General features: G+C 42.5%; 1 protein-coding gene across 1 annotated transcript in view; it reads right to left on the bottom strand.

The window, feature by feature from the left end:
- The window catches only part of brinp1 (bone morphogenetic protein/retinoic acid inducible neural-specific 1), a 98,545-nt gene extending 89,980 nt beyond the window's left edge, over positions 1-8,565 (bottom strand). The window contains exon 1 of the mRNA XM_034547076.1: positions 8,107-8,565. The gene's annotated coding sequence lies outside the window, so the exon portion shown is untranslated. The remainder of the gene's footprint in view (positions 1-8,106) is intronic.
- Between the last annotated feature and the right edge of the window lie 6,910 nt (positions 8,566-15,475).

The following is a 15,475-nucleotide window of genomic DNA, read 5'->3' as shown; positions in this document are numbered from 1 at the left end:
ACGTTATCGGGGCAAATGAAGAACGGTTAGCGTCAGGTTGAGGATTGTTATGTTTGATCGACTGAAACCACTTCTTTAATGTTGTAAACAGACGGTGATCGTGTTTAAACTTGTGATGCCTTTTGGTCATTCAGACAACACACAGTGACAATAACGTTAATGATCCTTAAGAAACAACGCCTCCAAATTAAACAACATAGGTTGTTTCTCCATGCCCTCTCGCCCTCACTGTTCATTCGCTTTATTATTTGTTATGACACGACAACACTATTGTGACTGCTTTGGTGAAGTTTAAGAACTAACTTGGTCAGGTTCAAGGAAAGATCATCGTTTGGGTTCATTTTTGTCGTAATCAGTGCGTCAGGGTACATTACTGATCTAAAATTGGATTAGAAGTGAAGTCACAAATTGCCACTAATAGACACAAACTAAACCAGTATACACATGCTGATCCAGTGGCAGTTTATCTGCAATAAGAGTATCAAAGAAAGCTAAAATTGTGGAGTTAATGTATCCATCCACAGCAGCTTCGCCGGATAAGAAAGCTTTGCCGATCACATGATTTTACTCCAATTTATTATTATTCAAATCTGATCAGTCATTTGCCGCATTGTAGGCTGCTACTGCCCTGAGCAGCAATATAGGTCACTGATGCTGAGAGCCAGCGGCATTAGCCAACGGTGCATTGACTCACCAGCATCACATTGGTCATGGGTCAGCCTATGAATCTACCCTCTCTCCCAAATGACTGCTCAGCTGTTAAGTTTTTCCAAATTGAGACACACTGTTTGTACTCAAAATAGAAGCTTCTCATCCCCACCCAGGCGTCATATTATGAATCCCAGACTATTTGAAATGTTTTAGGAAATGTTTCTCTTTTTAGGAATAATTGGAGGTACCTAAAATGTTTCAGCAGGGAGTTCTTCTCGCTTGCTAGTCAGCATTAGGATGATTGGAAAAGATTAAACCTGCTCTGTGAGAGGCCTAATTAAAATTCGTCAGAAAGATTATCGTCCCGTGATTGTTCACATCCTAAATTGAGGTTTTTTACACTGGCAGACATTTAGCTGACTCATAGAAATAAGTAGTGCATTGGATTTGTTTATAAATGTTATCAGTAAATGTGAAAGTCCAGGATTAGACACGATGTTGCAGTGCAAATAAGTATATAAACAAAAAAAAAGTTTGTGTGCTTCTGTCATGAAGACAGGCAGCCTAAAAGTTACATTTTAATGTTTATTTTTCATGAAACAAAGCTTGAGAGCCGGGGCAAGTTTTGAGGCTCTCGTGTACTTCAACATGTCCATCAAAATGACCAGTTTTTTGGAGAAAAAAAATTCAAATCTGATCCTTTCAACCCTTTAACCGATTAAAAGTGTTCCCTGCTGCAACACACATACAATTTGTCCATTGACATCCAAACCTGCAAATAGTTTTTTAAGAAAGGCTCAACTTTCTTTAGATGTGAAATCCCCATCACAGCCTTGTCCGTCCAAAGGGACCGGAACCAAGACAAAGACTCAGACAGTACTGTTGCAGCGCTGGCATTGTTGTGTTGCTTGTGGTTTGTTTTCCATATGCACCAAAGACACCACACACTTCTAGACTGAGAGGGACTGTGACTCTAGATGCTCTCATAAGGTTGATTTGGAAAAATATATTTTTGCAATGAGCAGACATATGCTAAATGCTTACTGTGTTTACCAGTTAGTTGTGTTGGTGCAGATAGCATACCGTGTCATTTAGTGCTAATCTTTTGTTTTGTTTCTAAACACAGCCTCCTGCATCTGTGAGGGAACCGTAACGCTGCCGGCCCTGAGACCAAAACAATGAGCCCTGTAAAGCTGAGGGGAACTGGAGAGGAGGGTGGTAAGTCTCTGTGGGTTCATCCCAACCAGCGACCCCTCTCACATTATGTGTAGCCATTTCTTCCATTGTTAATATTTAACTAATGGTTGAAGCAGCTTTAACAATATCTTCCTCCTGCTTTAGTTACCACACGTGGATATGAGTGGATAAATATATCACTGAAACATGTTGATAGTGAACTGTAACATATGTTGAAAGTGTGAACGTTTTGGAGGCTCTCATGTATGATATAGCAACATGATCCACCGATATGTAACATAATCCACACTTTATTATATTGTGGGTTTTTTTTTGCTGAGGCTACCCAAAAAATTACCAAACAGATGCAGGATGTAAAAGAAAATCTCGACGACCAGCAGCTGCATTTCATCTCCATACAGATTGAGGCCTGAGAAAAACTACTTTGAGATACCTCCGAAACAACTTCTCAACTGGAGCCGATCACATTACATGGCTGGAGGGAATATGGGAGGCAACAGTGAAGCAAATGAAGTTAAAAGGTTTTAAGTGTAATCGCCGACCAGTGCAATCTTCTACTGCTCAGTGATGTGAAAGACCACAGCAAATCAAAACATCTCTCTCCTACTCAGGATCACTGGGCAGACAAGACTAATGGATGTGCAACACACAGCTATCACCAAGCCAGCAGAGACAGAGGCTGTGTCAATTAGGATAAATGTCTGTAGTTATTACTGTGTTGTCAGAGTTGGCATATTTTTAAAGAGTAATAACGGAGCTCTCTAGCAGCGCTTGGTGACACAGGGGTCAGGTTTGTACGGGATGAATTTAGCTCCTCCTATGAATCGCCACCTTAACGTGGTGGAGGAGTTTGAGTGGCTCAGTGATCCTGGGAGCTATGTTGTCCGGGGCATCAGCCCCTGGTAGGGTCTCCCAAGGCAAACAGGTCTCGGGGGAGAGCCCAGACTAAGAGCGGTTCAATAAACCCTGAAGATAAGCAGCCCACGGACTGAAGCTACCTTGCCCGGACAAGGGAAACCGGGGCACCCTCCCGGAGCCAGACCCAGGAGGGGAGCTCGTCGGCGAGCGTCTGGTGGCCGGGCTTTCGCCCATGGGGCCCGGTCGGGCTCAGCCCGAAAAAACATCATGGAGCAGCAGTCACCCTGTGGACCCACCACCCGCAGGGAGAATTATCGGGGTCGGGTGCTATGTAGACCGGGTGGCGGGCCAGGCGGGAGACCTGGGCGGGCCGATCGCCGGCGGCATAGACTAGCTCTAGGGACGTGGAACGTCACCTCACTAGCGGGGAAAGAGCCGGAGCTGGTGCAGGAGGTGGAGCGGTACCAGCTAGATATAGTTGGGCTCATCTCCACGCACAGCATGGGCTCTGGAACTAAGCTCCTGGAGAAGGGTTGGACTTTGTCCTTTTCTGGAGTTGCCCAGGGTGAGAGGCGCCAGGCGGGAGTGGGGCTGAGCGCCGCTGTGTTGGAGTTTTCCCCGGGGAACGAGAGGGTCGCCTCCCTGCGCCTACGGGTTGCGGGGAGTAAGGCTCTGACTGTTGTTTGTGCTTATGCACCGAACAGCATTTCGGAGTATCCGGCCTTCTTGGAGTCGGTGGGAGGGATCCTGGAAAGGGCCTGCCGACTCCATAGTTCTCCTGGGATTCCGTCCCGGTCGTGGAACAGTGGACCAGCCCTCCCCCTCGCAAGATTACTGGAGGGGTCCTGGGAGTTTGCCCAACCAGTTTACATGTGCTTTGTAGACCTGGAGAAGGCTTTCGACCGGGTCCCTCTGGGGTTTTTGTGGGGGGTGCTGCGGGAGTATGGGGTGCCGGACCCGTTGGCACGGGCCATCCGGTCTCTGTACGCCTGCAGTAGGAGCTGTGTTCGTCTCCTCGGTAGTAAGTCAGACACGTTCCCGGTGGGTGTTGGCCTCCGCCAGGGCTGCCCTTTATCACCGGTCCTGTTCGTGACCTTCATGGACAGGATATCTAGGTGCAGCCAGGGGGCGGAGAGGATCCGGTTCGGGAGTCTCGGGATCGCCTCTCTGCTGTTTGCGGATGATGTGGTCCTGTTTGCCTCCTCGGACCGTGACCTCCAGCATTCACTGGGGCGTTTTGCAGCCGAGTGCGAAGCGGCAGGGATGAGAGTTAGCACCTCCAAATCTGAGGCCATGGTGCTCTGCCGGAAACCGGCGGATTGCTCCCTCCAGGTGGGGGCAAACTGCCTACCCCAAGCGATGGAGTTCAAGTACCTCGGGGTCTTGTTCACGAGTGAGGGTAAGGTGGAGCGGGAGATCGACAGGCGGATCGGTGCGGCTGCAGCAGTAAAACAGGCGCTGTACCGGTCCGTCTTGGTGAAGAGGGAGCTGAGCCGGAAGGCAAAGCTCTCCATTTACTGGTCGGTCTACGTTCCAACCCTCACCTATGGTCACGAACTCTGGGTCGTGACCGAAAGAACGAGATCTCGGATACAAGCGGCCGAAATGAGCTTCCTCCGTAGGTTGGCCGGGCTCAGCCTTAGAGATAGGGTAAGGAGCTCGGACATCAGAGGGGAGCTTGGAGTCGAGTCGCTGCTCCTTCGTGTCGAAAGGAGTCAGCTGAGGTGGTTCGGACATCTAGTCAGGATGCCTCCTGGACGCCTCCCATTAGAGGTTTTCCGGGCACGTCCAACTGGTAGGAGGCCGAGGACACGCTGGAGGGATTATATCTCCCGGCTGGCCTTGGAACGCCTCGGGATCCCCCAAAATGAGCTGGAAAGTGTTGCGGGTGAGAGGGAAGCCTGGGTCGGCCTGCTGAACCTGCTGCCACCGCGACCCAACCCCGGATAAGTGGGTGATAATGGATGGATGGATGGAATTTAGCATCACTTTTCTATCCAGTGTCTCCTACCTGGCAACCACCAAATGTAAGGTCAAGATGAATAATTTGCAGAGGACTGGGTGTTAAGCAAATATCCAAGGGTCTGCTTGTGCACATTTGAAAGCAGAAATTAAGGAACAAGTATGTAAGGAGGATTTTCTGGTTTTACTCAAACATTCAGCAACCACTATTGATAGATATCAGATCAATTATTCCAGTTCATACTAATAAGATCAAGGTGATCACAGATCTTCTTGTTCATGAACACTGCTGAGCTCAAAAAAACAAGAAAATGTGGCTCCTGCAAATGAACTTAATAATATGAAAATAATCATATTCAGGTTCATCAGCAGTCAAGACAAATGCAAGCCAAGATAGGCTTTAATTTCAGGAACTAAAAGTGTATGTACATATTTATCTGACAGATAATTGATATTTGTTTGCAATTCATTTCTTGATTGTATCATAAAATGGTGTTTTTGTTCATTCACAATCAGACTGCAGTCCCCTGCTGTGAGGGAAGAGAAAGAGGGAGACGCAAGAGACTGGACAGAAGCCACTGCATTCAGAAGATGAATTATGTGTTTCGAATGCCAAAATAGTTTCTAACAATAAAATTAACACTCTGTGCTTTCTGAGCCTGCTTTCAGCTTCCGGAGGCTTCACAAAGAGCCCAACATGTGTGTCTCCAGTAACTGACAAAGATGGCGAAGAGGAGTAGATGCAACAATGAATTTTAAAACATTGGTTGCCTTCGTCTGTGTTTTCATGCAGTTTATGATATTTGCATGGGGGTGACAGGGCTGATATTCAGATAATGGTTTTATTTTGTTAAAGGCCATTGTAAATAAAAAGAAGAAAAGAAGACAACATTTTCTTCTGAAATTGTTAATCGAGGCTTAACGTGGTTTGAATTTCCTGGCGTTCAAGAAAGTAATTAACCAGCTCCCAACCCTTGAAATGTGAGCCTAACACGTGATCATTCGTTTTGAACGTCATACTTCACGAGGGTAGTTCGGCTCCATGTGGTCTTGCGGGACTGAGAGCAGCAGCACATAGGTCAGAGAGCCCCTTGCGGAGTTCAAATGATCAGCTGTCACTCCAAAATAGTGTAAGCACACCAGCATTTCTGTGAGATTTTGCCTCTTGTCAGGTGACCCTGTTTTTTTATTCCGGATAAAAACAGCTTTTTTTACTTTTTCAAACATCTTGGGAGGCGGCCTTCTGGCCACCACAGCTGCAGCCCCCCCCCCCCCCCCCCCCCCCATCCCCTCCACACAAAAACAATGCAATGCTAATACCAGAATACAAAGACAGTGACAGAAAGAACTGGTGGGTTCTGCCAATACAAGACTGGTAGTGCTCTCTGTGCATTTCAAACACTGTTTGTAAATAATATCCTTATCTATACACTGTGAGCAGAAAATGTTTTTATTGTATCAGCCATTCCTTCTGATAATGCTTTTTTTCCTCGCCATTCAAGAATCAATGCCACATGCTTTAGAGATAATTCATCAGTAAGTTGCAATGCCAAGTTCTGTAAAAAGACCTCTGCTGCTGAATGCTGCTGAATGCTTATTTTCCGGTCCTTGAAAGAATCATTAACATTGGGGCATCTAAAGCCATGACACAAATATAGCTTTAAGCTACTACTGGCATTTTCATTTTGGCAATGTGATGTGGAATGCCTTCCCTCAGAAAAATGATTACATGTTGCAGGCTTTTTGCCATTGAAAAGGCCACAAGATTGAATGAGGCATACTGAAAAGGGGAACTTTCATTCTGCTATTTCCGCTGCTAATGCAATTTTCTGCACTGCCCATGGAGACGAAGGCCGAACAACACTGCAGTATGCATTGACATGCTGTCAATATAATGTCGATTTCAACCATTAAAAGCTTCACTTTAATTTTAAATTCCGTATGCAGGATCATTGTGTTGAGTGCCACACAGATAATGTTCAACTTCCTTTTTAAAAGGCAAAGCTACAGTGTTTCAGTTGGCCTATTAATAACTTTGAAAATGAGAATGATATCTTGTGCTAAATGATAAATGCGTAAAGTATAATTTTGTCTGCATACATATATAAATACTACATGAATGAAGCTAATTAGGACTCCCAAAGAGAAACAATGACAAACAAAACAAAAACTGCAGTGGCAGTCATGGAAGTGCAGATAAATGCTTCCGGACTAATTTCAAACAGACGCCGGGTCTCTAATTTCACGGAGTTGGTATCAGCATCATAGTTATCTCGCCTTTAGCCACATTATGACACCTAGTGTAAAAGAGCATGAGCTCCCCTCGCAGTTAGTCAGTGGAACAGCAATCAAAACAACTTGAGGGAACACGCAACGGCAACTTTGCCTCACTGGTGACACACGCGCGTGCAAGCGAGCGCGCGCGGACGCACGCATACAAGAAAGCAAGCATGTACGTGCTTGCTTTCTTGCACGCGCGCTCAGAGCCACGCACAGCACGGATCGGCACGTACACTGAAACACTGACACAGCTGACTATCTGCTTTCACGGAATTCATTACAGACAGTAATTCAACCAAAAACACGGAATCGACAGAAATAATGAAAACAATAACGGGAACGCGTGGCCGCAACTCATTCCATATCCGATATCCCGGCTTCGGGTGACACTCACTTTGTTGTTAATGGACCATGCCGTTTCCGGGATGAATTGATCAACATTGGTGTAAAAAGCCACGACTGGACTGCAAACGGGAATTATAGCTTGAATACAACTATTGATGCTGACTGCACCGGGATCTGAAGGCCTGCTCATGCACCTGCACTCTAACTGTAATCTCTGTAATGCCACTCACTGAACAGGTCTGTGTGAAATGCGAAACCCCCCAAAATATGTGTGGGATCATTGCTTCTCCCGGTGTTTTTTAATGCTGCTTTTCATCCGCACTTCTGCGCCACCACCACCGCCGCCACCACCTCGGGAAGATGCGGTCTCACAACGTGCGGAGAGAACGCGGTCGGGTGCACATAATCGAGAGAATAAACTCATGTGCATACTGTTTGGAGATGATGGGTTTATAAGATTACGAGAGTCATGGTATTATTTTTAATAGCCTCTGAACGCCCCGTCGACATTCGGCCCGGGCGGAGCTTGAGAGGACTTGCACACCGACTGTTTAAAAAGGTAGCCGCACGGTGAGAGGAACAAATTGCCTCCATCCTGAAAAGGACACCACCGGCCACATCAGTGACATGCTGACCACGCAACATCGCCATAATTGTGCCACAATATAGTCCTGCCTACCCGACAACTACCTCATGGTCAGTGATGAACAGAAACAAAAGAATATATTATATATATTTATTTAGATATATACACACAGTATAAATAAAAGATACCTTTATGTTAGAGGTCCAAGACGGGATAACCGTACTCACCTAAAACTGACTCTCCCCTCTTAGCTGTATTTGTGGTCCAAGATGTGTTAGTTCTCTAGCCAACAACTTCTGCTGGAGCATATGTATCCAGTGCTCATGCTGGTGGCTCAGTCGGTGATGTTGGATTGCGGATGATTTGGCAATCCTTTTCATGCTCAAGGGAAAAAAATCCTTCGTTTCGGCGTGGTCTCGGGCATTGGCGCGCAGAGGAATAAAGTAATGAAGTCCGTCAGGAGGGGAAGGAGAAAAGGGAGCTCTGGGTATGAGATTTATGCCGACGTGTTTCAAACTGTTCTGTTCTGTTCTCTCCTCTTTTTTTTCTCCCCGTAGGAGCCGTTTGCGAGTGGAGAGGTGTGGGATGGATATCTAGGAAGGGAGGCTGGGATGCACAGACTGAGGGCGAGAAAGGGGAGGTACAAAGAATACAGTCTCGTATTGTAGAGGACGGTCATGGCAGACAGTAAGGGGTGGGTCTGGACTGGATGAGGCGGAAGGCGAGGGAAGTGAGGGTGGATGAGGATAAGAAACCGTGTCGTGACTTTTCTTTGATGATGGGTAAACACCAAGGCTGCAGGTTGACCGCCATAAAACAGCTTGACCGTGACTAATCAACGGGGCCAAATGGGGGAAAGATACGCTTCATGATTATAGGCGTGGGAGATTTTATGGAAAACGAAACTGCAAAAAAGTGAAGGCGGTGAATGGCACAGAAGGTGCCACACATATGCCACGTGTAGGCTGTGTACTTTGCATAAAATACAACGTGACTGTATCACTGTGTTATTGTAAACTTGGAGTGACTCGCTGTGAAACGCTCTTCTAAAAATCCCCCAAAGCCCAGGTCCTGTGGAGTGTGTTTAACTCCAGCTAAAAGTGAATGGAACAAATGCTGCTTTCTGAAACACTACCAAAAGGGTGAATTTCTGTCCGTTGCTGTCCATGGTTCTGAAATCCTAGAACACCACTGAAGTTGGGTACTGTTGGTTGCTGTCCATGGTGCTGAAACAATGTCACGTCAATCTACAAGCAGAATAGGTCGCCTGTGTATGAATGTGTGTGTGAATGAATGCTGACATGTACTGTATAGCGCGTTGGATGGGAAGTCTAGAAAGGCTCAATACAAATCCCCTTTCAAAGTCCATTTACCAATGACAGAGCCATAGCATGTATATTGTTTCTTGAAATTGGGGGTTTTCATCTGATTTGAAATATACATTATACAGGTACATACATTTTGGTGATATTTTAAGGTTTGATTCAATATTACTAGAGTCCAAACTCTTAAACATGTTCCTTTAGGACGGAATACATACAAACAATTGAATATAGAACAAAAGGGATACTACCATTTTTCACCATTATATTTTGGGCATTGAAGGGAAGGCTTGGGAAACACATTTAGACTAAGTCTACAAAAAATATACCTTTACATGTCAATTAATCTCTGAGAAAAAAATATATTGTAATAGCTTTTTGGTGATTGCCTAGGGAGGCTCAAGAAAACTGATATCAGATTTTCCAAAAGCAGAATCTTGAAAATAATGGTCTGACAGTCTTCGATCTTATATTATTATGTTAGGTGAACACCTGTCATAATTGAAGCAATTTATTAATCATACATCCATTATTCATGTATTGCCTACACTGTAAAAAGCGAACAGTTGGACCAACTTAATTGAATTACTTCAATTGGTAACACACAAATGAATTAAGTTTTCTCAAATTAAGTTAACAAGTTAGATTAACACAATTGCTTTAAGTCAAGTGTATGTAATAATTTTATCGTTTTCAAATCAATGGTTTGCATTACTTCAACTTAAAATGAAGGCAACTCAACTTAAAGTCTCCAGTTTTTCCAACTCAATTATTTGCTTGATACTTAAGTAAAATACTGCTCCTTTACAACCTAATAATATAGTTTCAGGTAAGGTAATTTTTATAGTAACCATATTGTGGAATTTTAGTTTATTCAATCTAATTAAAATACCTTTCCCGAAGTTACAATTTTAAGTTGGCTGAAAGAAAATGTATACACTCAATTTTGATGTCTTTTAAACTTTATTATATAAATGTAAAAAAAACACTATATGCTTGTTTTCAAGAAAAACAAATATACACAACATGTGTAACAGTACATAGCAAACAATACAGCGAGTATCAATGTGAAACCACAAATGTTATTGCTTGAATATCAATTAAACAATTTGTTCTACAAAGTGCCGAATAATGCAACAAAATGCTATGAAACCAGTATTAAGTACACAAAAAATTATGAAAATATGAACAGGCACTTATCTTAAGATTTTTAAATCAACTAAAACAAAAAGAGACAACCGTATTTTTTGAAAATGAAACCATCTGTCTCAAATGGAAAGAACAATAAACAAACTCCTGCACCTCCTTACAAAATAAGTGTAAAAAGCATTCAACAATGTGGTTTGCTACCACAATATGGCACTAGGCTAGACAGTCTTCAGGTCCATTGTAGTGTTATTAGTTTTGAAGTCTGCCATAGAGATTTTGGACTTTGGGGGACATCTTTTGCTGCTCAAGATGCATGATAATTTTCTGGAGCACTTCAAAGGTGAAATGAAGGGGTTTGGGATTTGACAGGTTGAGTGCATATATCAGACCCAGAAGCAAGGCACAAGCTGAGGCGACAGAAGTCAGTCCATGCAACACCTGCACGCCCTCAATGACAATGCCAATGTCTTCAGGTAGCTCCTGCAGTCCTTCCCCCTCCTTCCGAATGACAAACACAGCCAAAGTGAGCTGCTCCAGGTCCCTCTGAGCATCATTGGCGCCAGAGTCCTACAGAGGGCATGACAAACACAAACCATCACTGGCATCAATTGGCACTGTTATTCTATGCACTAGGTATGGGACAATAATACCACTGGCGTCAGTCCTGCACTGTGATAACTTGATTATGCTAATTCTTCATCTTAATCAGAACACAAGATTTATATTCACCATTGCTGTTAATGAACGACTATGCTGAATAATGCCAAAAGGGATTACACTATATGGATTTGGTACAGGTTCAGGCTCACATCTCAGGATTGGCCATGTCTAGTATTAAGACAACCCTGTGTTGTAAAACAACAAATAAAATGCATCCTGAAACTTGACAATGTCCAACTTTTTGGTTGATGTGCCAATGTCTGGTATGTGCTGGACTATTTCTTGGCTGGGTGTCGCCACACCTCAACCAGCAGAGAGAGGTGTATCAATTCGATCCAATATGTTGTGTATTGTTAAAATGGCATTGCTTTCCCCATCTGAAATATCACTGGTAATATTATTGGCATTATTGGATTCAACAGAATTTATCGCAGGTTTGAAGATATTAGCTGCACCAGTGTTTTCTGTATCTAATTATACTTTAATTATAGTTTGTCTTATAGTCACAGTTTTGGAAGACACATGTTACAGTCTCTTTGTTTTTAAGATGCTGGAAAATGCTGTGGAGAGTTGAGTATGACTACAAATATGGCAGGTGAAGGTTGATATGGCTTTGTTGACTACTTGTTGGGCAGGATGATTTCGTGATAAATGGCTCAGTAGGGCATTCCAAGTCTTGAATCTACAAGGACAATTTGAGTAAGTTTATGGATATGAATGGCCCCGTCCGTAATGCCTATGAGTAAGCTTGTAGTGCTAGAGCAGTTCAGATCTTCTTGTTAATGCCTTTCCACAGTCCTTGCATCTCCACATGAAGCGCAACACTGAAAACAGAGATGGCCTTTACTGGGCATGTGGAGACAATCATTTAAACAGAAGTCCATCTCATGTAGCAAGCCCTCTCTGAATACTTAAATATTAATTATATATATATATATATATATATATATATATATATATATATATATATAAATAAAAAAATCTGATGTTAAAACAAGACTTCAGCATAGTTCAATGATTTTGTTCCGACTTAAAAGGCAGTTCAAGAGAGCGTGGGTTACAAATCGATGTGTTTTAAGATAAATTTTTTCCAAAACCATTAGTACTCATACAAAAGTAGTGTTGAAGCAGAGGTAAAAACAGTCCCTCTAACAATCATTTACTGTAACCGTTCAAATTAAATAAAGCCACATTACTGCCTTGTCAATAGCACTTTATTCAAAGAGTAAACCTTACCTTAGATAGTGTTCAAGTCTGAAGTCACCCACCAGTCATGGAAAAAAATCTGAAGAAAAATTCAAAACAATATTTAGTGTTACTCATTACCCCACCCGGTACTAGTTTATGTTAGGACCAAGTGAGAAGACTTCACAGCAGCTAAAAAACAATTCAGCAGCTTATTAGCACACTGGCAAAGCAATACTGAGCTGGGTATCGCGTAGCTTAACGTTAACCACCGCAACATGTCACTGTGGCGCTTAACGTTAACCACCGCAACATGTCACTGTGGCGCTTAACGTTAACCACCGCAACATGTCACTGTGGCGCTTAACGTTAACCAACGCAACATGTCACTGTGGCGCTTTCACACAGCGAGTATTTATCACCGCGGCCTACCTCATTTCCAACTTAAACCGAAGGCAGCCCTGTCACCGAGGGCAGCCAGCACACCAAGTTTGATGTTTTTTTGGTCGGCAACAAGAAACTCCTCCACGCGTGCGCGAAAGAGTCACGTTACTTAACTACATAGGAAACAACGCAGGTAGCGGCGGTAAATACAGGTTTTCTGAAGCAGCTAAGTTAAGACACTATTCCAGCTTCCGCATCAAAGTGAGGTTCTGTTGTAGCCCAAAATGTGTGACTGCGCGCGCACCAACGCGTCAACTCCACGCGCCAAAGTAGTCTGAACAGAACCGCGGTCGCAGACCCTTTAAATCGCTTGGCGGCAAGCTAATGTAAGCCTTACCAGCTCATTATTGCTGCGCTAATGTGCCAATAAGCAGCTAACCTTACACCAGTACACAACACGAATAAGCAACTTGAACCACGCGAGTCCTGGCCACATAAACCTAACCCTACGTCTGCTAGCGAGCTACCACCTGCTTTGATATGTAGCTAACCGCTAGCTTGTTCATGCTACAGGCTCGCTAGCAATATGCTGACATTGCAGCAGGGTAGTTAATTACATAATAGCAATTGTAATAGCTACGCGCTGGTGATTATATCGAGGCTATTAATGTTACGAAAGGTTAAACATGTTTCACGAAACGAGTAAAATGCTTTATAAATGTTAATATAAAACATGCTAACATTAGCATGACAAGGCTGGTTTGGTTTGTCAGTTTACTAACTAACTTAGTTAACGTTAAATACTTACTAACTTAATACTTAGCACAATGTAACTAATTCAGGTGGACCAATTTTATATATGACATATTACATTAATTGTACATACAAAACTAAATTTAGCACTAGACTTACCTTTTTATCCAAGTCACCTTCACTCGAAAAAATGGCGGCTCGACTCCTGAGGAAAAATCTGGAAATGATGTGGACGTCATGACGTCAGACGCACAACCCGGAGAGAAACCTAATTGATGTGCTTTTACTCAAATGAGAATAGTAGGTTAAGGGAACAACGTGTAAATTCAAATTGATATAATCCACAAAAGTAGATTGACTTCACTAAAGCAGAAATCTGATTGAGACTCATTAAAAAATTTACGTTACTTCAACTACTACTGAAATACTCTTTTTAGAGTGTAATGATATGCATGGTACTAGCTTGTTACTAGCTTATTCATTACATGATGTTCAGCTTGCAAGGTGGCAATATTAGAAGAAAGATTTTCTTCCTCGATTAAAGTTAAAAGAAATTGAAATCCATATCAAAACTAAACAAGAGACCCGGTAATTTCACTTATTGTGGGAGTAAAATTACTATAATCAGTCTAAAGTGGCACCTAGAGAAAGCCCACATACTGTGTGGATATTACTATTCTTAAGTTTCTACACTTCACCTTTTGTAAAAGCATTACAATGCAGCGAACAATTAGGAACATTAAACTCCTGATTTCAATATGTGGGCCATTTAAAGTTCTTAAAATTATTAGTCAGTTAGTTTTATTTTTTGTGGTGTGTTTTTTTTTTTATTTGGGTCCAATAATTTACAATAAAGTAGTATAACAACTAGTTATAATACTAGTGACTAAACCACCACTACTACTACTACTAATAGTAACAATAATTCAAGTAGCAATAACATATGGTAAGTTAGGCTTTATCTTTAGATTGCAGGCAAATACAATTTTTTTCTCAAATCAGATCTTGAAGACAGATTTTCAGCACTCTTATTTGCAAGTAATCAAATTGGATTTGTGTGTCCAGACATCACCAATATACTGTATATTTATGGGTTGCTCTCTGGTGGGAACATGTAGTCCTCAGGACGATTTGGACTTTTAATCCGTTTAGTTTTACAAACTGAGACGCATCTATAGGACGCCAACACCACATTTCAGATGTGGTTTGGATTTCTTTTGCAGAGACTGTGTTTAAGAGGTTGAGTGTATGGTTGTGTATTGTTATACACTACCATATTGTTTGCCTCCATGGTATATAACAATGATGAATAAGAGTGCACACTGTTGCTTACCATTACATATACTTCAGTATTACAGTAAAACGTAATCCTCAGGTGTTTATATTCCTCTAAGTCTAAACTTAGTAGCGTCTGTTCCTTGCTTTGATACATTGATGCTTGTGCTAGTCTGGAGGCCTCCTGCTGATTAAGACACAACACAGTACAACCTGATGAGCAATGGATGGGTGGCAGTATGTCAGTTCAACTTAATTGAACCCACCAATGCAATTGACACATTAATTATTTATCTTCCTCCTTAAATGTAAAGTAATATGTATGTTGGCATGATACCACACCATATTATGAAACATTTCAATGCAACTCAACATATTAATTATCATCACAATGAAAGTTATTAAGGGAACTTAATGTAATCCCTTGTAAGTTTCCCATTAAAAAAAAAAGACATGAGTATATTTGACAGCAACCAACAGTAATATGTTCATTTAAATTCTTTCTCGTAGCTCAAAACCCAAGCATGTATAAACGATAACTTTTGAATTGATTTTGACACCACTACATCGACTGCAGCCCAGACAGCTTTTCAACTCCACTAGCTCTCCAATGGTCCACTTGCTGTCAAGTGTTAGAAGCATCCACCAACAGGCAAAGAACCTGGCGGGACCAGCATTGCATAGAACTCAATGAGGCTAAATGGATAAATGGGGCCATTACAGAGTCATTAGCCTGGAAGTGGTGGTGACACGTGACAAGTCGCCTTTGCAATAAAATTCTACAGGGATCATTGAAGTCTTTACTTTCTATAATTCTATTGGTCGTAGCTTTTAATTAGAAACTTCCCTTCAACTTTGTCCATCATAA

Source organism: Cyclopterus lumpus, chromosome 12 (assembly GCF_009769545.1).
Source record: "Cyclopterus lumpus isolate fCycLum1 chromosome 12, fCycLum1.pri, whole genome shotgun sequence".
Taxonomy (NCBI): domain Eukaryota; kingdom Metazoa; phylum Chordata; class Actinopteri; order Perciformes; family Cyclopteridae; genus Cyclopterus; species Cyclopterus lumpus.
Note: the sequence above shows the minus strand (reverse complement) of the source record. Positions and strands in the feature narration are given on the sequence as shown.